At 38.6% G+C, this 21,394-nt stretch overlaps 1 protein-coding gene and 1 pseudogene across 9 annotated transcripts in view; both read right to left on the minus strand.

Moving 5' to 3' along the window:
- The window catches only part of KCNQ5 (potassium voltage-gated channel subfamily Q member 5), a 616,433-nt gene that overhangs the window by 138,805 nt on the left and 456,234 nt on the right, over positions 1 to 21,394 (minus strand). The gene's annotated exons all lie outside the window — the stretch shown is intronic.
- LOC129469600 (phosphoglycerate mutase 1-like) lies at positions 14,176 to 19,984 on the minus strand (annotated as a pseudogene).

The raw sequence follows: 21,394 nt of genomic DNA on the forward strand, positions 1-21,394 counted from the left end.
ATGAAATAAAAGAGGATACAAACAAATGGAAGAACATTCCATGCTCATGGGTTGGAAGAATCAATATCGTGAAAATGGCCATACTGCCCAAGGTAATTTATAGATTCAATGCCATCCCCATCAAGCTACCAATGACTTTCTTCACAGAATTGGAAAAAACTACTTTAAAGTTCATATGGAACCAAAAAAGAGCCCGCATCGCCAAGTCAATCCTAAGCCAAAAGAACAAAGCTGGAGGCATCACGCTACCTGACTTTATACTACAAGGCTACAGTAACCAAAACAGCATGGTACTGGTACCACAACAGAGACATAGATCAATGGAACAGAACAGAGCCCTCAGAAATGATGCCGCATAGCTACAACTATCTGATCTTTGACAAACCTGACAAAAACAAGAAATGGGGAAAGGATTCCCTATTTAATAAATGGTGCTGGGAAAACTGGCTAGCCATATGTAGAAAGCTGCAACTGGATCCCTTCCTTACACCTTATACAAAAATTAATTCAAGATGGATTAAAGACTTATATGTTAGACCTAAAACCATTAAAATCCTACAAGAAAACCTAGGCAATACCATTCAGGACATAGGCGTGGGCAAGGACTTCATGTCTAAAACACCAAAAGCAATGGCATCAAAAGCCAAAATCGACAAATGGGATCTCATTAAACTAAAGAGCTTCTGCACAGCAAAAGAAACTATCATCAGAGTGAACAGGCAACCTACACAATGGGAGAAAATTTTTGCAACCTACTCATCTGACAAAGGGCTAATATCCAGAATCTACAATGAACTCAAACAAATTTACAAGAAAAAAACAAACAACCCCATCAAAAAGTGGGCAGAGGACATGAACAGACACTTCTCAAAAGAAGACATTTATGCAGCCAAAAAACACATGAAGAAATGCTCCTCATCACTGGCCATCAGAGAAATGCAAATCAAAACCACAGTGAGATACCATCTCACACCAGTTAGAATGGCCATCATTAAAAAATCAGGAAACAACAGGTGCTGGAGAGGATGTGGAGAAATAGGAACACTTTTACACTGTTGGTGGGACTGTAAACTAGTTCAACCATTGTGGAAGTCAGTGTGGCGATTCCTCAGGGATCTCGATCTAGAAATACCATTTGACCCAGCCATCCCATTACTGGGTATATACCCAAAGGACTATAAATCATGCTGCTATAAAGACACATGCACACGTATGTTTATTGCGGCACTATTCACAATAGCAAAGAGTTGGAACCAACCCAAATGTCCAACAACGATAGACTGGATTAAGAAAATGTGGCACATATACACCATGGAATACTATGCAGCCATAAAAAATGATGAGTTCGTGTCCTTTGTAGGGACATGGATGAAACTGGAAAACATCATTCTCAGTAAACTATCGCAAGGACAAAAAACCAAACACCGCATGTTCTCACTCATAGGTGGGAATTGAACAATGAGAACTCATGGACACAGGAAGGGGAACATCACGCTCCGGGGACTGTTGTGGGGTGGGGGGAAGGGGGAGGGACAGCATTAGGAGATACACCTAATGCTAAATGACGAATTAATGGGTGCAGGAAATCAACATGGCACATGGATACATATGTAACAAACCTGCACATTGTGCACATGTACCCTAAAACCCTAAAGTATAATAAAAAAAAAAAAAAAAAAGAAAAAAAAAAAAAAAAAAAAAAAGAAATGTATTTCCAATAAAACGTTAACTTTCATGTTTAATAATTAAAAAAAAAATAAAATAAAATAAAAAATGAGAACCAATACAGATTTCTAATGAGGATGGATTAATAAAAAACAACATGGAATATCCCTTCCAGAGCATGGGCTGTGGTGCCCATGTGCCTGAGTTCCAATCCTGGCTCTGCTGCTTAATAGCTGGGTTACCTGGTTAAGTGACTGAATCTTTCTGTGCCTCAGTTTCTTTATCTGTAAAATGTAGATAATAAAGGTACCTATGTCGTAGGGTTGTAAGAATTGAATATGTTAACTGTGAAACATCTCAGTACAATACTAACATACAATACATTTGAGCTAATTTATTATTACTATTATTATTACCACAAATGTGATACAGCCACAAAACATCATATCTTAGAAGAATATTGTGAGATAAAATGTTTCTAAACATCATTATTTAAATAATTGATTACATAGCAGAATAGCAGGATTTCCATTTTGCTCTCCCAAAATATTATGTCTTTCTTTTTTTTTTTTTTTGAGATGGAGTTTCCCTCTTTTTGCCCAGGCTGGAGTGCAGTGGCGCAATCTCAGCTCACTGCAACCTCCACCTCCAGGATTCAAGTGTTTCTCCTGCCTCAGCCACCCCAGTAGCTGGGATTACAGGCACCCGCCACCATGCCCAGCTATTTTTTGTATTTTTAGTAGAGACGATGTTTCACCATGTTGGGTAGGCTGGTATCGAACTCCTGACCTCAAGTGATCCACCAGCCTTGGCCTCCTAAAGTGCTGGGATTATGGGTGTGAGTCATTGCACCTGGCCAGATTATGTATTCTTATAGTATATAGAAAAATAAATAGTATAAATACATATATTTGCATATTAATGGTGATTATCTTTAGGTGGTAAGATTATGTACAAATTTTAGTTTATATATATATATATATATATATATATATATATATCTTTTGTCCAAATGATCTTTAATAGCCATGTATTGCTTTTGTAATGAGAAAAAAGAGAACCATAATTTATTTAAAAAAGAAGCTATGGCCTAGAAAGGTTAGTACATTGGCCAAGGTAATTTATTTAGTCACTAGTGGGAAAGCAGAAGAGAAATGGGCAACATTTATTGAGTACCTCTGATGTATGAGGCTGTGCGGGATGCTCAGTACACAGACTCTATTTCATTGTTTCTCCATAATAGCCCTTCAAGGAGGCACAGAGGTTATGAGTGTAAACTTCATGTGCAACAGCCCAGGTATTTCTAGTTCTGTCCTTTCTTAGTTGTGTGACCTTGGGCCTATTAATCTTGCTGAGTCTTGGAGTCCTCACCTGCAAATAGGGAATAGATCCCTTTTTCTCACAGGGCTATTGGGATGATTAAATGAAATAATACATATAAAGCCTTTAGTCTGCCTTAGTGTGCCTGGTATCATGTTAACTCTCAATCTAAAAAGAAATGTTTTATAGATATACCTTTCCCTTCACTTTTCTAGATCAGTAATTTGATACTAAGAAAGTCCAAGAATCTTATCCAAAGTCATTTAGCTGGTTAATGGAGCCAAAAATCAAACTAATTTCTGTTTCCAGAGCACTTATATATTTTTTTTCCCATGTTTCTCTTTTGGTAGCTTTTATTTCATAGAAAGCCTAGTAAACAGGGATGTAGAAAGTCAAACAAAGGCTTATATGTGATATTCCAAGAAGTAAAGTATTATCAAGAATAGAGAATATAACTATGTGCAAATAGTTGATATTCAGGTAAAATTTAGCGAAAATATTATAATTAACATGTTTTTTATATTTTAGGTTGTCCCAATGGGACAGCAGATTGAGACAGAGAAGCCAACCTGCCTTATCAATGTGAGCCCTTTTCTGCAGAAATTTATAATTTTTTTAGTGTCCCATGTATATCACGTGCCAGATGTTTTATTGCCAACAGAGCAGCAAGATAAGAAGGAATGGAAATGTTCTGGTTCCATTATATTTGCTTATGTATACAGAAGGAACTTTCAAAAGAAACAGAGATGAAAAGCATGGAAGCATAAAGAACATTGAACTATGCCTAGTTTAATTATCTGTTCACCATTAACTAGCTTTGTCACCACTTATCTCTCAGGGCTGGTTTCCATACCTTTAAAATAGTTGGATTGAACTGGCAAGTGTCAAGGATCCTTTCTAACTTTGAATTTCTCAAATTCTAAGTGGTACATTTTTCGTTTTGGATACGAAAATGTATCCTTGGTTGAACGAGGAAGCATCAGAAGGAGTGTTTTGGATATCACTTTTCTCAAATTAAGTGTTAAGCAATTTATTCATTCATTCGTTAGTTCATTCGACAAATATTTTTTGTTGCATGTCTACTATAAGCCAAGCATGAGGCATAGAGCAGTGAATAAAACAGAAAAGTTTTCTGCCCTCACGGAGCTTATGTTCTCCTGGGGTAGGCTGATGTTAAAGCAATAAACAAGTACAGAATATAATGTTAGGTAGTGACAAAAACCCTGGGGAAATGCAGAGCAGGATGAGGGTGGAGTCACAGAGGGGCAGGTGTTCTATCTTAATGTGAAATTCCAAGAAGTAAAGTATTATTAAGAATAGGGAGTATAACTACTTGCAAATGGTTGACATTCAGGTAAAATTTAGCAAACATCTTATAATTAACATGTTTTTAATATTTTAGATTTATTTTATTTTTGAGACAGTCTCTGTCACCCAGGCTGGAGTGCAATGGCATGATCTCAGCTCACTGCGACCTCCGCCTCTCGGGTTCAAGCGATTTTCCTGCCTCAGCTTCCCGAGTAGTTGGGATTACAGGTATGCACCACCACTCCAGGCTAATTTTTTATTTTTGGTAGAGATGGGGTTTCAACATATTGGACAGGCTGGTCTCGAACTCCTGACCTCAAGTGATCCACCCGCCTTGACCTCCCAAAGTGCTGGGATTATAGGTGTGAGCCACTGAGCCCGGCCGTTTTAGTATTTTAGGTTGTCTCAATGGGAAAGCATCTCAGAGGAGCCAAGACCCAATGAAGTGAAGGGGTGGCTGTGATCATATCTAAGGAAAAAGTATTCCAGGCAAAAAAATACAAAGACCTTGAGGTGGAAGTGTGTTCAGTGTGTTCAAGGGAAGGCAAGGAGATCAAGTTAGCTTGAGCGGAGTGAGGGAAGGCTCCAGCCAGATCACAATAGCTTTGGGAATAGCTTTAGATGTCCTTCTAAGTATTATGTGATAGCGGCAGGGGAAGGGTTTTTGGCAGAGTGCAGGATCAGATGTATATTTTACAAGATCATTTTCGTTACCTTTGGGAAACCAACCAGGAGGGGGCTGGATGCCAGAAAGGAAGCCAGATGTCAGAAAGGAAGCTGGAAGGCCAGTTAAGAAGCCAGTGCTGTGGTCTGGACAAAGGGTAAGAGCAGCTTTACAAGAGTGAGGTTAAAGTCAGGAGGAGCTGTAAAGGAGCTGGATTTGGTGCACATTGTGAAGGTGGAGAGGCCAAGACTTGCTGAAGGACTGACTGTGGGATGAGACAAACGAGGGAGTCTAAGGCTGACTTCAGGGTTTTTGGTCTAAGCAATCGGATGAATAAAGTGCCATTTATGGAGCTGGGGAAATACCACTGGGGATAGGTGAGAAAGGAGCACTATTTGAAGGGCAGAACTACTTGTTCCGTTATGGCCATGTTAATTTTGAGATGCCTAGTAGGCATTTGGTAGATGGTGAATGGGGCTGGAGTCTGGGGGAAAGGTCAGGGATGCAGAGTCAGGCAGTAGATTTTTTTTTTTTTTCGTGCTACAGGACGAATCCCTTGCAATATCAGTAACCTACTGAAACAAATTGCTTCAAAGTGTGATCACAAACATTTAATTTCAGATGTGGGTTACAGACTGAAGGACGTAAGGAAGCTGTGTTTCTGTATTTATAAAACAGGAAGGAAGCATTTGTCTCCTGAGAGTCATCATGAATGAGTAGGAGGTACATCCTATTTAAGGCATACTCTAGTATCTTGAGTAAATTACCTAGGTGTAATTCCATCAGTTTTCAATAAATCGAAGAGATGAAAAGTCGTGTATTTTCTGATGCTTTAGAACATGGTTTAGGGCAATGATACAGTGGCTTTATATTATGTTCTTTTATATAGAAAGTTCGAGACAAGCTTTTAGAAGCAGCAATGTTGCATGTTGCTATTGTCAGATGTTTAAAATTTTCTTCAGTACCTATTTTCACACATACCAAATGACAAAGCTGCAGTCAGTTTTGATTCCTAAACAGAACCCCATACCAGTATTTGACTGCAGATTTAAAAAAAAAGATTTGGATTCCACCAATGAATAATCAAATTTGAAACATCTGCTGGAAATCCCAACATCCTATGATGAAATTCCATGCTTGGATATCTTATTCAAGGTCATAGCTTGAATATTTGAACATCAACAGCCAAACAATGGCATTATGGGTTTAAATTCACAGAGCAAAACTACAATACCTAATTTATAATACTCCCTTTTTGCACTTACTCTAAGCAGTTAAATGATATGGACTCTCTGAAACTTAGCAGCCAGTTATGTTTAGAAGTGTTGGGATATGTAATTTTTCTTTAAGAAACTTGATACTTATTTTCAGATGACATACAGATTATGATTAATCATCACCTACTGCTAAAAGTTTTTGAAAGGATATCTTCAGGAAGTTCTTTGAATAGACTGTGTTACTTGGATGTTACAATGGAGATGCCACTTGAGATGAAACGTCACTTAGCAAAGGACATTTATGGATGGGAATTCATTCTAAGTGTTATCTGGGAAAATTTAGAATTACCTGGTTCACCTGGCTCTCTTAATATTTTTCAATGCACAATTTCCTATTTTTGGAAATATGAAATGGATACAGTTTAGGCACTTGGCTAATCCTTAGGGATAAACACTGGGGTGTGAAAATAGACTTTTCCTCCTGTGAAGAATAAAAAGATAGCACTTTAAAGAGTGAATTTGAGTAAATATAAGCCAAGAATAAATACCTGACATTCATTATAATTTTGAAAATCTTGCTTGTTGCCATGGGTAGATCTATTATATCTATCTATCTATCTATCTATCTATCTATCTATCTATCTATCTATCTATCTATCATCTGTATTTCAGTGGGATTATTAACCAAACAGGTCACATATAATTATGCATCTAACTCCCATCTTTATTTATAAAATCCTTACCAAAATTTTCCCTCACTGGCACTAGATTAGAGCAGTTTTTTTGGAACTTTCTAATTTCATATTTGCTTTTATGTATTGCTGTTTATGAACGCTGCAAAGTGTATTGCTGCTCTTATCTGTGCTTAAAAGGAAAGAAAGAGTGTCCCAGAGAGACTTGTCCGAGATAATGCGATAAATTACTTCCAGAAACAGGATCAGAATTCATGGCAACCAACTCTCGAAGCTGCAGGTCAGGCTGTGAAACACATTGTCTTATAACAAATCCTAAAGCTATGGGGAAAAATCCTGCTTTGGACTCACTTTCTTTTTATTATCAATTCCTTTCCTACTGTCATGAGCTTTTTGAATAAGACACGCTCTGTTTAAAGGAGAACAAAAACAAGGTTTATTGAAAACATGTGATACTACAACTTAGGAATCCTTTATAAGGAGACTGGAGATGGCCTAATCGAGTTCAATACCTTTCAGGAGCTGGATATTTTCCCATTAACTAAATATGGAAGAGTATAAAGAAAGCATAAGTCAAAAATAGTTTCAGATGTGCACATTTTGACACTGTGACCAGTAAATACTCCACAAAACCACAGAAACTTGATAAGAGATGGATTCTTAAGTCACGCAATGGCAAATGTCTTACGGATTAGCTACAGTACTTTGATCTCCAAATTCCAAGCACAGATTTGAAGTTTGTGGTAGGGGCTAAAATCAAATATTTAAAACATTTTGCAAAAGGCAGAAGTAAAATAATTGAGAAAAAGGCAATATGGGAGTAGACAGGCCTCCTGTAAAAGAACCTACAATTAAAAGCATGCATGCAAATTAAGCACTTTATTAAAAAATATAATCGTGTTCCCATGACCAAATAAAATAATTGGAGCAATTAGATTAAAAAACGCAGGCAAAAAATATACTTTTGAAAACCTCTGATAACTGAGGCAAAGGGGCTATTTTTCACCTTGCATTGCTTGAATAATTGCCACATTTTTTTCCTCTATTTGCTCATGTTGACTGTGTTGTTTTTACTTTGTGTGTGTAGGGGTTGTGATGGGGGTCCGGGGGATGACGCTTCTCATGTGACTGTTTACTAGCTTGCCGTTTTCTGAATTTTTTATTCATTCAATACACATTCATTGTGGCCAGAAACTTCTAGGACCTGCGTATATAATATTAAAGGGCACGGCTGGTGTGGACCAGATAGATGCCTTCTGTCTGCACAAGGCTGAAAGGATGGTTTGCATAGAAGATGCTGAATCGAGTAACCACAGTCATGAGTGATGAATGTTATGATAGAAGAAATACAAGAAGCACATTGCGGGACAATTAACTTAGTTAAGAGGCCAGGGAAGCCTTCCGGGAGAAACATAGGTGAAGCCATAATTAACAACCCGTCTACAAGAAAGCTTCAAAAGCCCTTCTAATTAAACCACATCCTTTAGGTACCATACATACCATTCCTGAAATTATTTATTATATCTAAGGACTCCAGACTCAAAAAGTACCTGTCTTGTTTCTTGCTCCTTCCATTTACCTCTTAAAATAAAATGTATTCTTATTTAAGATACACAGACTCTCAAATTCTAGGAATGCCGTATTGAAGATATTTTGAGGAAAAATAATAAAAACATACAAAGACGGTCTGAGTTGATAATTTTTTTCTGATTGTAGGTATTGATTCTAGGATTGATTAGAGGCTTCACTGAACATATCGCTTTTATGATTCTGTTTGCTACTACTAAGAGTTATGGAGTATTGATTAAACACCAGACATTAAGCTAAGCACTTTACATGTATCATCTCATTGCATCTTCTTGGGCAATCCTTTGAAAAGGTACAACTAAAATTCTAAGTTTAAAATTAAGGAAATATATGAAGAGCAAATTAAGGCAAATAATAAAGCACCTTTTAGAATAGAGCTTTTCATGATTTAAAAATGCCATTCTATGTCACTTCAGCCTAGAACTGAGGAGGTGCACATGAATCCTATGGTAAATTATCTTTGGCATTGTCCCTCTTTGCAATGACAAAAGTGCCTGGAGTGTGAGTAGATTCGGAACAACTGTACCTAATATGAGCCCACTAACCCATCCCAATATTGCTATACAAAAATAATAATAGTCAACATCTAAACTGTACTTCATCTGTGCCAGGCAATAATTCTTTTAATTTAGTTTTTGAATAGTTAACATATTTATATTTTAAACATCAAAATGACATAAAGATGTAAATGCTGAAAAATCTTGCTCCTACCCTTGTTTCCATTCATGCCGTCCCCATTCACTATCCTCAGTTAAACATTTTTATTCTCTTTTTTGTAAAAATTATTTCAATGTTTCTTTATACAAACACAAGCAATACGAATGTAAACTTTTATTTTTCTCCTTTCTTACACAAAAGTAGCATACTATATATGCAGCATTACATTTCATTTTTCTTGTATTTCATATATCTTGGGATTCTTCTGTAGCTGTGCAGAAAGGTCTTCACTATATTTTATTGTTTGGATGTACAATAGTTTATTCCGCTATAGTGAACATTTACTATAAGTTGATGAAATTATTAGGAAGTAGACTTCCTGACTCAAAGAGTAAATGCTTAAGTAATTTTGGTAGATATTGACACTCTTCCATAAGGGTGATACCTCTTTGCACCCCTGTGGCATATGAGTGCCTATTTCCTTGCAGTCTCATCAATAAAGTGTGTGGTCAAACTGCAGATTTTTGCCAATCTGATAGATGAGAGAATGCTTTCATTTGCATTTCTTTTTTATGAGTGAGACTGGGTATGTTTAAGACGTGTATATGTATTTCTTATTCTGTGACCAGTCTGTTCATATCCATTTTATTTTCTGTTAGGTTGTTGGATTTTTCTTGATTTCTAGAGCTCCTTATAATTTAAGGTGATGAGCTTCTATTTTTTGGTAGGAGTTGTAAATATTTTTCCACATTTGTCTTTTTACTTTGCTGTTTAGTTTATCATACAGTATTCTTTGGTTTTATGTATTCTATCAATATTTTCTTCTATGACTTTTGTATTTTTAGTTATAATTAGAAAATCTTTCCAGATTCCAAGGTTCCAAGAGAATTTACCAATTTCTTCTGCCCAGTATTTTATGGTCTTATTTAATTTAAATCTTTGATTTATTTCGAGTTTATCTTGGAATCTGGTAAGATAGATATGGATACAGCTTTATTTTTTTCCAAATGAGTAATTAATTATTCCAGCATTTCTTACAACCAGAGTGAGAATGAAGTTGGGATTCACATATTTTGGTCACACAGGGTTGTTTCTAACTTTGAGAAAATAATGTTTTTCTTGGTTATGATGGAAGATCCAAGGAGAGACATTTGGCAGAGTCTTGGAGGAAAAGTAGTCTTAGAGAATAGTTTTAAGAATAGGGCAATTTCTGAGAGGTGTTGAATTACGGAGAACAAATGACTTCTTTTTAGATCACATTAGAACCATGAATATTAGACCCAACTCTCTATAAAGCACCATTGGGTCTTGGTGGCAATTTTAAATATTTTATTCCACTGGAGTAGTACTTTAAGGCTCTAACTAATGTCATTATCTGTATCTTTTAGCAGAAAAGTATAATTAGTATTGGTCTCAGTAAAGTTTGCTTGAATAAGGACTTTCTAAAAATTAAAGTTAGATTTAAATAATGGTCCTTCAGGAATTTGTACAGTATTGGCTTTTTACATTAATTGGTCTGTTTATACTTCATCTATGTAAACATAATACTTATATTTATTTATCACAGCATGAAGAACTGCTCCTTAATGGGAAATACTTTCATTTGTTTCTTGACCCAAGTGGTAAAATATAAATTTTGGCAACTTCTGCTTATTAAAATAATTTTCATAGAAAAACAGAAAAAGCAGAAACATGATTTCTATGAAAATAAGATGTCATTTAAGACAGCATGGTCTAATTTAATGCCATGAAACATTCTAGGCATTTCAACATTTTATTTTATGATTTATTTTTAAACTTTTATTTCAGGTTCTGTGGTACATGTGCAGGTTTGTTATATAGGTGAATTGTATATCATGGGGGTTTGATGTCCAGATTATTTCATCATCCAGGTAAAAAGCAGAGTACCTGATAGGTAGTTTTTTTATGCTCTCCCTCCTCCCACTTTCCATCCTCAAGTAGGCTCCCATGTCTGTTGTTCTCTTGTTTGTGACCATATAACTCAATGTTCAGCTCTCACTTGTGAGAACATGTGTATTTGGTTTTCTGTTCCTGTGTTAGTTCGCTTAGGAGAATGGCCTCTAGCCTCATCCATGTTGTTGCAAAAGACATGATCTTGTTCTTTTTTATGGCTGTGTAGTATTTATGGTGTATATGTACCACATTTTCTTTATCCAGTCCACCATCAGCGGGCATGTAGGTTGATTTCATGTCTTTGCTATTGTGAGTAGTGCTGTGATGAATATATGAGTGTATATGTCTTTAAGGTAGAATGAGTTATAGTCCTTTGAGAATAAACCCAATAGTGAGATTACTGGGTCAAATGGTAATTCCGTTTTGAGTTCTTTGAGAAGTTGCCAAATGGCTTTCTACAACGGCTGAACTAATTTACACTCCCACCAGCAGTATATAAGCATTCCTTTTTCTCCATCCATAACCTTGCCAGCATCTGTTATTTTTTGACTTTTTAGTAATAGCCATTCTGACTTTTGTGAGATGGTATCTTATTGTGGTTTTGATTTGCATTTCTCTAAAGATTAGTAATGTTGAGCATTTTTTTTTTTTTTTTTTTTTTTGAGACAGAGTCTCGCTCTGTCACCCAGGCTGGAGTGCAGTGGCGCAATCTCGGCTCACTGCAAGCTCCGCCTCCCGGGTTCACGCCATTCTCCTGCCTCAGCCTCTCTGAGTAGCTGGGACTACAGGCGCCCGCCACCACGCCCGGCTAATTTTTTGTATTTTTAGTAGAGACGGGGTTTCACCATGGTCTCGATCTCCTGACCTCGTGATCCGCCCGCCTTGGCCTCCCAAAGTGCTGAGATTACAAGCGTGAGCCACCACGCCCAGCCGAGCATTTTTTATATGTTTGTTGGCCACGTGTATATCTTCTTTTAAAAGTGTCCATTCAAGGCCTTTGCCCATTTTTTAATGGGGTTGTTTGCTTTTTTGCTTGTAAATTTGTTTAAATTCCTTACAGATTCTGGATAATAGACCTTTGTCAGATGCATAGTTTGCAAATATTTTCTCCTATTCTGTAGGTTGTCTGTTCGCTCTGTTGATAGTTTCTTTTGCTGTGCAGAAGCTGTTTAGTTTAATTAGATCCCTTTAGTTTAATTGACAAAATTAGTCAATTTTTGTTTTTGTTGCAATTGCTTTTGTCTTTGTCATAAAATCTTTGCCAGGTCCTATGTCCAGAGTGGTATTTCCTAGGTCATCTTCCAGGGTTTTTATAGTTTTAGGTTTTTAGTTTTTTTTTTTTTTTTTTTTTTTGAGAGGGAGTCTCACTGTCGCCCAGGCTGGAGTGCAATGGTGGGATCTCTGCTCACTGCAGGCTCTGCCTCCCGGGTTCACGCCATTCTCCTGCCTCAGCCTCCCAACTAGCTGGGACTACAGGCACCCGCCACCTCGCCCGGCTAACTTTTTGTATTTTTAGTAGAGACAGGGTTTCACAGTGTTAGCCAGGATGGTCTCCATCTCCTGACCTCGTGATCAGCCCACCTCAGCCTTCCAAAGTGCTGGGATTACAGGCGTGAGCCACCATGCCTGGCCAGTTTTAGGTTTTATATTTAAGCCTTTAACCCATCTTGAGTTGATTTTTGTATATAGTATAAACAAGGGGTCCAATTTCAATCTTCTGCATATGGCTAGCCAGTTATCCCAGCACCATTTATGGAATAGGAATTTCTTTTCCCATTGCTTGTTTTTGTTAGGTTTAAGATCAAATGGTTTGTGTGTGGCATTATTTCTGGGCTATCTCTTCTGTTCCATTGGTCTATGTGTTTTGTACCAGTACCATGCTGTTGTGTTTACTGCAGCCTCGTAATATAGATTGAAGTCACACAATGTGATACCTCTGGCTTTGTTGTTTTTGCTTAGAATTGCCTTGGCTATTCAGGCTCTTTCTTGGTTTCATACAAATTTTTAAATAGTTTTTTTTTCTAATTCTGTGAAGAACTGGTAGTTTGACAGGAATGGCACTGAATCTGTAAATTGCTTTAGGCAATATGACCATTTTAACAATATTGCTTCTTCTATCCATGAGCATGGAATGCTTTTCCTTTTATTTATATCATCTTGGATTACTTTGAGCGGTGTTTTATAATGCTTGTTGTAGAGATCTTTCACCTACCTGGTTAGCTGTATTTCTATGTATTTTATTCATTTTATTTTTTTAATTTTTCTTTATTTTTTTTATTATACTTTAAGTTCTAGGGTACATTTGCACAACGTGCAGATTTGTTACATATGTATACATGTGCCATGTTGGTGTGCTGCACCCATTAACTCGTCATTTACATTAGGTATATCTCCTAATGTTATCCCTCCCTGCTTTCCCCCACCCCATGACAGGCCCCGGTGTGTGATGTTCCCTGCCCTGCATCCAAGTGTTCTTACTGTTCAATTCCCACCTATGAGTGAGAACATGCAGTGTTTGGTTTTCTGTCCTTGTGATAGTTTGCTCAGAATGATGGTTTCCAGCTTCATCCATGTCCCTGCAAAGGACATGAACTCATCCTTTTTTATGGCTGCATAGTATTCCATGGTGTATATGTGCCACATTTTCTTAATCCAGTCTATCATTGATGGACTTTTGGGTTGGTTCCAAGTCTTTGCTATTGTGAATAGTGCTGCAGTAAACATACGTGTGCATGTGTCTTTATAGCAGCATGATTTATAGTCCTTTGAGTATATACCCAGTAATGGGATGGCTGGGTCAAATGGTATTTCTAGTTCTAGATCCTTGAGGAATCGCCACACTGTCTTCTACAATGGTTGAACTAGTTTACAGTCCCACCAACAGTGTAAAAATATTCCTATTTCTCCACATCTTCTCCAGCACCTGTTGTTTCCTGACTTTTTAATGATTGCCATTCTAACTGGTGTGCATGGGATGGCATTCTTTTTTTTTTTATTGCACATCACTCCTTTATTATACTGATCTGGAAAAAGGATTTAGTACAGTTATGCTCAAATGAACCCTAGACCCATGTGGCAGGGCCAAGCAACTACAGCATGTTTCAGAAATCAGTGAAAAACACACTTGGAGAGGACCAAGAGGCATTTCACTGCCATGAAACAAGGTGGAGAGGGATTCTAAAACACACAGCATGAAGCACTCCTGCCCCTCAGATGTCAAGGAGCTCATCCCATATTGGTATGAGGAATGGCTTATTTTCTGACGACCACATGTGGGACTATTTCAACCACCACGAGAAACTCTTAGAAGGGTTATTGTTTTGTATTATTTATATACACTACACTTTTTGTAAAATAAAAGTAAATGTGACACATAAACTAAATTCAGGATTGATCCCAACCTTCTAGAGCCAGTTCCTCTGGGGTCAGGGAGGAAACAGTTGTCACATCACCATGCAGGTTACATTCATCTTCCACTGGGATGACTAGAGCTCCCAGGCAGTGGCCTGACTACAGACGAGCACAGGACTAGCTCCTGGGGGCAGACAGGCTCTCTTGCTTCTCCTCATTGGTGGTAGCTCAGCATGGTTCCCCCTCACAAGTCCTTAGTAAAAAAAGCACTTGCAAAAACCCAAGTCACTACCTTTGAACTCTCTTGGATAAGGGGGGCTTTTCCACAGCTTAGACTGGGAACCTGTGCCCTAGAAGTGCTATTCTGACTAGAATGTATGAAGGGAGTGGGTGCAGAAGACGAAAGGGCTAAAATGAAAATGGGAGCCACCGGTCCCCATCTGCAGCTGCAACTCAAGATGTCTACAGATGTGGTCAGTGTGACATGTGCAGGAGGGAGGGGCAGATGGATGCAATGGGCAGGAGGGTGCTCCTGGGGACAGTAGCCTGTTTGCTGGTCTTCACTTCTTGGCTTTGTCCTGGGCAGCCACAACTTCCATGGCTTTGCACATGGTCTCTTCATCCCCCAGGAACTGCGTGGGCTTGATGGGCTTCAAGTTCTTGTCCAATTTATAGACAATGGGAAAGCCAGTTGGCAGGTTCAGCTCCATGATAGCCTCTTCAGAGAGACCCTTCAGATGCTTGACAATACCCCAGAGGCTGTTGCCATGGGCTGCAATCAGTACCCGTTTCCCCTCCTTGATCTGGGGAAATATTTCTTCATTCCAGAAGGGCAGAGCTCTGGCAATCGTGTCCTTCAGACACTCACAGGAGGGTAGGAGATTTTCTGTGAGGTCTGCATACCTGTGATCCTTACTGATGTTGCTGTAGAAAGGATTGTAGGGCTCCATCGGAGGTGGCGGGACATCATAGGAGCACCTGCAGATCTTCACCTGGGCCTCACCATGTTTTGCAGCAGTTTCTGCTTTATTGAGACCGGTTAGAGCCCCATAGTGCTGCTCATTGAGGCGCCAAGTCCTCACTATTGGCAGCCACATCTGATCAACGGCATCTAGCACTGTCCAGAAGGTCGGATCGCTCTCTTCTGCACTGAGGTGAAGCAGATGTCAAACTCATAGCCAGCATCTCGCAGCGCCTGCTTTGCCTCCTCATGGCCCGCAGGGCTCAGGACGGCATCGTACCAGCCGCTGAAGTGGTTCTCCGGGTTCCACACACTCTCGCTGTGCCGGATCTGCACCAGTTTGTGGGTGGCCATGGTGGCAGGCTTGGGGGATAGCATTCTTGATTTGGCTCTCAGCTTGGATGTTGTTGGTGCATAGGGATTCTACTGATTTTTGTACATTGACTTTGTATCCTGAAGCTTTGCTGAAGTTGTTTATCAAACCAAGGAGCTTTGGAGCAGAGATTATGGGGTTTTCTAGGCATAGAATCATACTGACTGGAATCAGGGACAGTTTGACTTCCCCTCTATTCAGATGGCTTTTATATCTTTCTCTTGCCTGATTGCTCGGGCTAGGACTTCCAGTACTATGTTGAAAAGGACTGGTGAGAGAGGACATCCTTGTTTTGTTCTGGTGTTTAATAAGAATGCTTCCAGCTTTTGCCCATTCAATATGATGTTGGCTGTGGGTTTCTCATAGATGGCTCTTATTATTTTGAAGTACGTTCCTTCAGTGCCTAGTTTGTTGAGGGTTTTTAACATGAAGGGATGTTGAACTTTATCAAAAGCTTTTTCTGCATTTATTGAGATTATCATGTGGTTTTTGTTTTTAATTCTGTTTATGTGATGAATCACATTTATTCATTTGTGTATGTTGAACCAAACTTGTGTCCCAGGAACGAAGCCTCCTTGATAGTGGTGGATTAGCTTTTTGATGTGCTGCTGGATTCATTTCACTAGTATTTTATTGAGAATTTTTGCATCTATGTTCATCAAGGATTTGGCCTGAAGTTTTGTTTTTTGTTGTTGTTGTGTCCCTGCCAGGTTTTGGTATCAGGATGATGCTGGTTTCATAGAATGAGTTAGGGAGGAGTCCCTCCTCCTCTGTTTTTTGGGATAGTTTCAGTAGGAATGGTACCAGCTCTTCTTTATACTTCTTGTAATATTCAGCTGTGAATCCCTCTGGTCCCAGGCTTTTTCTGGTTGGTAGGCTTTTTGTTACTGATTCAGTTTTGGAACTCATTATTGGTCTCTGTCCAGGATTCAATTTCTTCCTGGCTCAATCTTGGAAGGTTGTATATTTCAAGGAATTTATCCATTTCTTCTAGGTTTTCTAGCTTGTGTGCACAGAGGTGTTTTTAGTAGTCTCTGAGGGTTTTTTAAATTTCTGTGGGGTAGGTGGTAACATCCCTTTGTCATTTCTGATTGTGTTTATTTTGATCTTCTCTCTTTTTTTCCTTATCAGTCTAGCTAGCATTTTATCTATCTTATTTATTCTTTCAAAGAACCAAGTCCTGGATTCATTGATCTTCTGTATGTTTTTTTGTGTCTCAATTTCCTTCAGTTTAGCCCTGATTTTGATTTCTTGTGTTCTACTAGCTTTGGGGTCGATTTGCTCTTGTTTCTCTATTTCCTCTAGGTGTGATGTTCGGTTGTTAACTTAAGATCCTTCTAACTTTTTGATGTAGGCATTCAGTGCTATAAACTTCCCTCTTAATATTGCTTTAGCTGTGCCCCAGAGATTCTGGTATGTAGTATCTTTGTTCTAATTAGTTTTAAATAATTTCTGGATTTCTGCCTTAATTTCATTGTTTACCCAAAAGTCATTCAGAAGCAGGTTAATTTCCATTAATTTCTATTTTTATTGCACTGTAGTCTGAGAGTGTGGTTGGTATGTTTTTTTTTTTATTTGCTAAGGATTGTTTTATGGCTGATTGGTCAATTTTAGATTATAGGCCATGTGCAGATGAGAAGAATATATACACTCTTGTTTTTGGGTGGAGATTTCTATAGATGTCTACTAGGTCTATTTGGTCAAGTGTCAAATTCAGGTCCTGAATTTCTTTGTTAGTTTTCTGCCTCAATGACCTGTCTAATACTGCCAGTGGGATGTTAAAGTCTCCCACTATTATTGTGCGGTTATCTAAATCTCTTTGTGAGTCTCTAAAAACTTGCTCTATGAATTTGGGTGCTCCTGTTTTGGATGCATATCTATTTAGGACAGTTAAGTCTGGCCTTTTGAGGTGAACCCTTTACCATTATGTAATGCCTTTCTTTATCTTTTTTGATTTTTGTTGGTTTAAAGTCTGTTTTGTTTGAACGTAGAATAGCAACTCCTGCTTTTTTCTGTTTTCCATTTGCTTGGTAGATTTTTCTCCATCCCTTTAGTTTGATCCTATGTGTGTCACTGCATGCGAAATGGGTCTATTCAAGACAGCATACTGTTGGGTCTTGCTTCTTTGTCCAGCTTGCCACTCTGTGCCTTTTAATTGGGCATTTAGCCCATTTACATTTAAGGTTAGTTAATATTGATATGTGTGGATCTGAAGGATCAAATCCCGTTTTGTGTTGTTATTTGGTTATTATGCAGATCTCTTTGTGTGGTTGCTTTTTGGCATCAATGGTGTATGTACTTAAGCATGTTTTTGTAGTGGCCAGTAATAATCTTTCCTTTCCATATTTAACACTCCCTTTAGGACTTCTTATAAGGCAGGTCTGATGGTAATGAATTCCCTTAGCATTTGCTTGCCTGAAAAGAATCTTATTTCTCCTTCACTTATGAAGCTTAGTTTGGCTGGATATGAAATTGTTGTTTGGAATTTCTTTTCTTTAATAATGCTGAATATAGGTCCTCAGTCTCTGCTGGCTTATAGAGTTTCTGCTGAAAGGTATGCTGTTAGCCTGATGGGGTTTCCTTGGGAGGTGGCCTGCCCCTTCTCTTTAGCTGCTGTTAACATTTTTTGTTTCATTTTGACCTTAGAGAATCTGAAGTATGGGTCTTGGGGATGGTTATCTGTGTAGTATCTCACAAGGGTTCTCTGCATTTTCTGAGTTTGAATGTTGGCCTCTCTAGTGAAGTTGGGGGAATTTTCATGGATGATATCCTAAAATATGTTTTCCAAGTTGCTTGCTTTCTCTCCCTCTCTTTCAGGGACATCAGTGAGTCATAGATTTGGTGTCTTTACATAATCCCATACTTTGGAGATTTTGTTCATTCTTCTTTAATCTTTTTTTCTTTATTTTTGTCTGACTGAGTTATTTCAGAGAAGTGATATTCAAGCTCTGAGATTCTTTCCTCAGCTTGATTGATTCTGCTGTTATATTTGTGATTGTTTTCTGGAATTCTTGAAGTGAGTTTTTCAGCTCTATCAGATCAGTTCCGTTCTTTCTTAAAGTGGCCATTTCATCTTTCATCTCCTGTATCACTTTGTAGTATTCTTTAGAATCTCTGGATTAGGTTTTCACTGTCTCCTGAATCTCAGTGATCTCTGTTCCTATCCACATTCTGATTTCTGTTTTTGTCATTTCAGCCTGGTTAAGAACCATTGCTGGGGAACTACTGCAGTTGTTTGGAGGTAAGAAAGCACTCTGACTTTTGAGTTGCCAGAGCTCTTGCACTGGTTCTTTATCATCTGTGTGGGCTGATTTTCCTTCAGTCTTAGAAATTGCTGTCCTTCGGATAGGTTTTTTTTTGCCTCTCTCTTCTTTGATGCCCTGGAAGGTTTGAATCTCATATAAGGTGGGTTCAGTTGACTGGCTTCGTTTCTGGAAGAATTTAGGGGGCAAGGCTCAGCTCAGAACTTTTGGGCTGCATGCTGCAACTTTGGGAGGCTGTTACTGGATATCTGACTTTGTTCTCTGGCCCCTTGAGGTTAGGAAACTGCTACAGTGGAGGGGCTGAGGTGTTCCTGGACCTCTGGCCACAATACTCTGATGGGTGGTGCCAGCCAAACCACTTTGTTGGGCTGGTGGCAGCAGGAACTGTGCTCATTTGTAAGTGCCAAGAGCAGTGCCAAGAGCAAGTGGCAGTGTGGTGGGGTGAATGCTCATCAACTGGGGCAGAGTGCTGGTGGCCATGGGGCTGCCGGCCTCCATGTGTACACTCATGCTGGTAGCAGTGTCAGCGCAGGGGCAGGCTAGTGGTGAGCGTGGGGCTGCCAGCCTCCATGCATATGTTCACACTGGCAGCAGTGGCAGCGTGTGGCAGGGGGTGGGGCTGCTGACCTCCATGCACATGTTCGCATTGGCATTTCTATATTTTAAAAGGAAATAGTTTGGCAGTTTCTGATAAAGATGAACCAGCACTATATGACCCTAGAGAAATAAAAACTGACGTTCATACACAAACCTACACATGAATGTACATAGCTGCCTTATTTGTAATAGCCAAAAACTAGAAGCAGCCCAAATGACCTTGATTAGGTAAATGAATATACAAATTGTGTTACATCTAGATCATGGAATTCTATTAAGCAATAAACAGGAATGCACTATTGATGCACTTGGATGGATCTCAAGAGCATCATACTGTGTAAGAAAAAGCCAATTTCAAAAGATTACTACTTTACAATTTCATTTATATAACATTATAAAAATGACAGAACAGATATAGTGGTTCCCAGGGGTTAGGATTGAAGAGAGGGAGTACCTGTAAAGGACTAATACAAAGTATATCATTCCAAGTTTATTTAGGGTGATGGAAAAGTTCTGTATTTTGATTGTGGTGGTGGTTAAATGCATATATACATGTGAGAAAATTTCATAGGAGTGTATATAAAAATTGAGCACATGTAAAAACTGGTGAAATTCAAATAAGGACTATAGTTAATAGTATGTATTCATATCCTGGTTTTGATAATTGCAGTATACGTAGGTAAAATATTTTGGGGAAAGTTAGGTAAAGAGTACATTTGAACATGGAAATTCTGTACTATTTTTGCAACTTCTAAGTAAGTCTAAAGTTATTCCAAAATAAAAAATTGAACATCTTTTATAATAGTTACATCTATTTTCTTTCCTTTCTTTCCCTCCCTCCCTCCCTCCCTTCTTTCCTTCCTTCCTTCCTTCCTTCCTTCCTTCCTTCCTTCCTTCCTTCCTTCCTTCCTTCCTTCCTTCTTTCCTTCCTTCCTTTCTCTTTGTCTCTCTCTCTCTCTCTCTCTCTTTCTCTGTCTTACTCTGTTGCCCAGGCTGCAGTACAGTGGTGCGATCATAGTTCACTGCAGCCTTGAACTCCTGGGCAGAAGTTACCTTCTCCTATCAGCCTCCTGAGTAGCTGAGACTACCGGTGTGTTCCACCATACCCAGCTATTACTTTTTTTTTTTTTTTTGTAGAGATAGGGTCTCATTATGTTGTCCAGGTTGATGATTTTGAACTCCTAGGCTCAAGTGATCCTCCTACCTTGCTCTCCCTTTAAAGTGCTAGGATTACAGGAGTGAGCCACTGTGCCTGGTCTGTTTTCTTTTAGACTTTAGACAATGGCCCCTAGAAGGAGGGAGATTTGGGGACAGGAATAGAATCATATCACATGGCTTATTAATTTTCAAGTGGAACCCCTTTACTTATGTTTCAAAGTGAGGAAAATAAGAAGTTCTTTGCCAGTTCTGGCCAGTGGAATTAGAGTATTTGCTTTCATGGCATCAGATACCATCTACCACATGCTGAAAATATGGATCTTGAAAAGACAGTTGCTAATCTATGTAATATGGTTTTCCACTAATCTGTTAATAAATTCATTTTTCCTGCTCTTTCATTATTTCTCCACATGTAGATTAAACGGATTATACTACAATTAAATTTGACTGTAACAAGAGGCAGTGCTTTAGAGCAATGAGCTGTTGGGAGGCCAGCATGCTATTCCTAGCTTTACTGCTGATTTATGGGCTAAGGACAAAGCACCCCCACTTCACAGTGCCTCAACTTTTCCGTCTATAGAGTGAAGTAAACAATGTCTCAGAGGGACATGGTGCTGCTTTATAAGCTCTATATTCTAATTGAGCTCCAAATTCCTTTATAGATAGG

This window comes from Symphalangus syndactylus, chromosome 2 (genome assembly GCF_028878055.3).
Source record: "Symphalangus syndactylus isolate Jambi chromosome 2, NHGRI_mSymSyn1-v2.1_pri, whole genome shotgun sequence".
In the NCBI taxonomy this organism is placed as follows: domain Eukaryota; kingdom Metazoa; phylum Chordata; class Mammalia; order Primates; family Hylobatidae; genus Symphalangus; species Symphalangus syndactylus.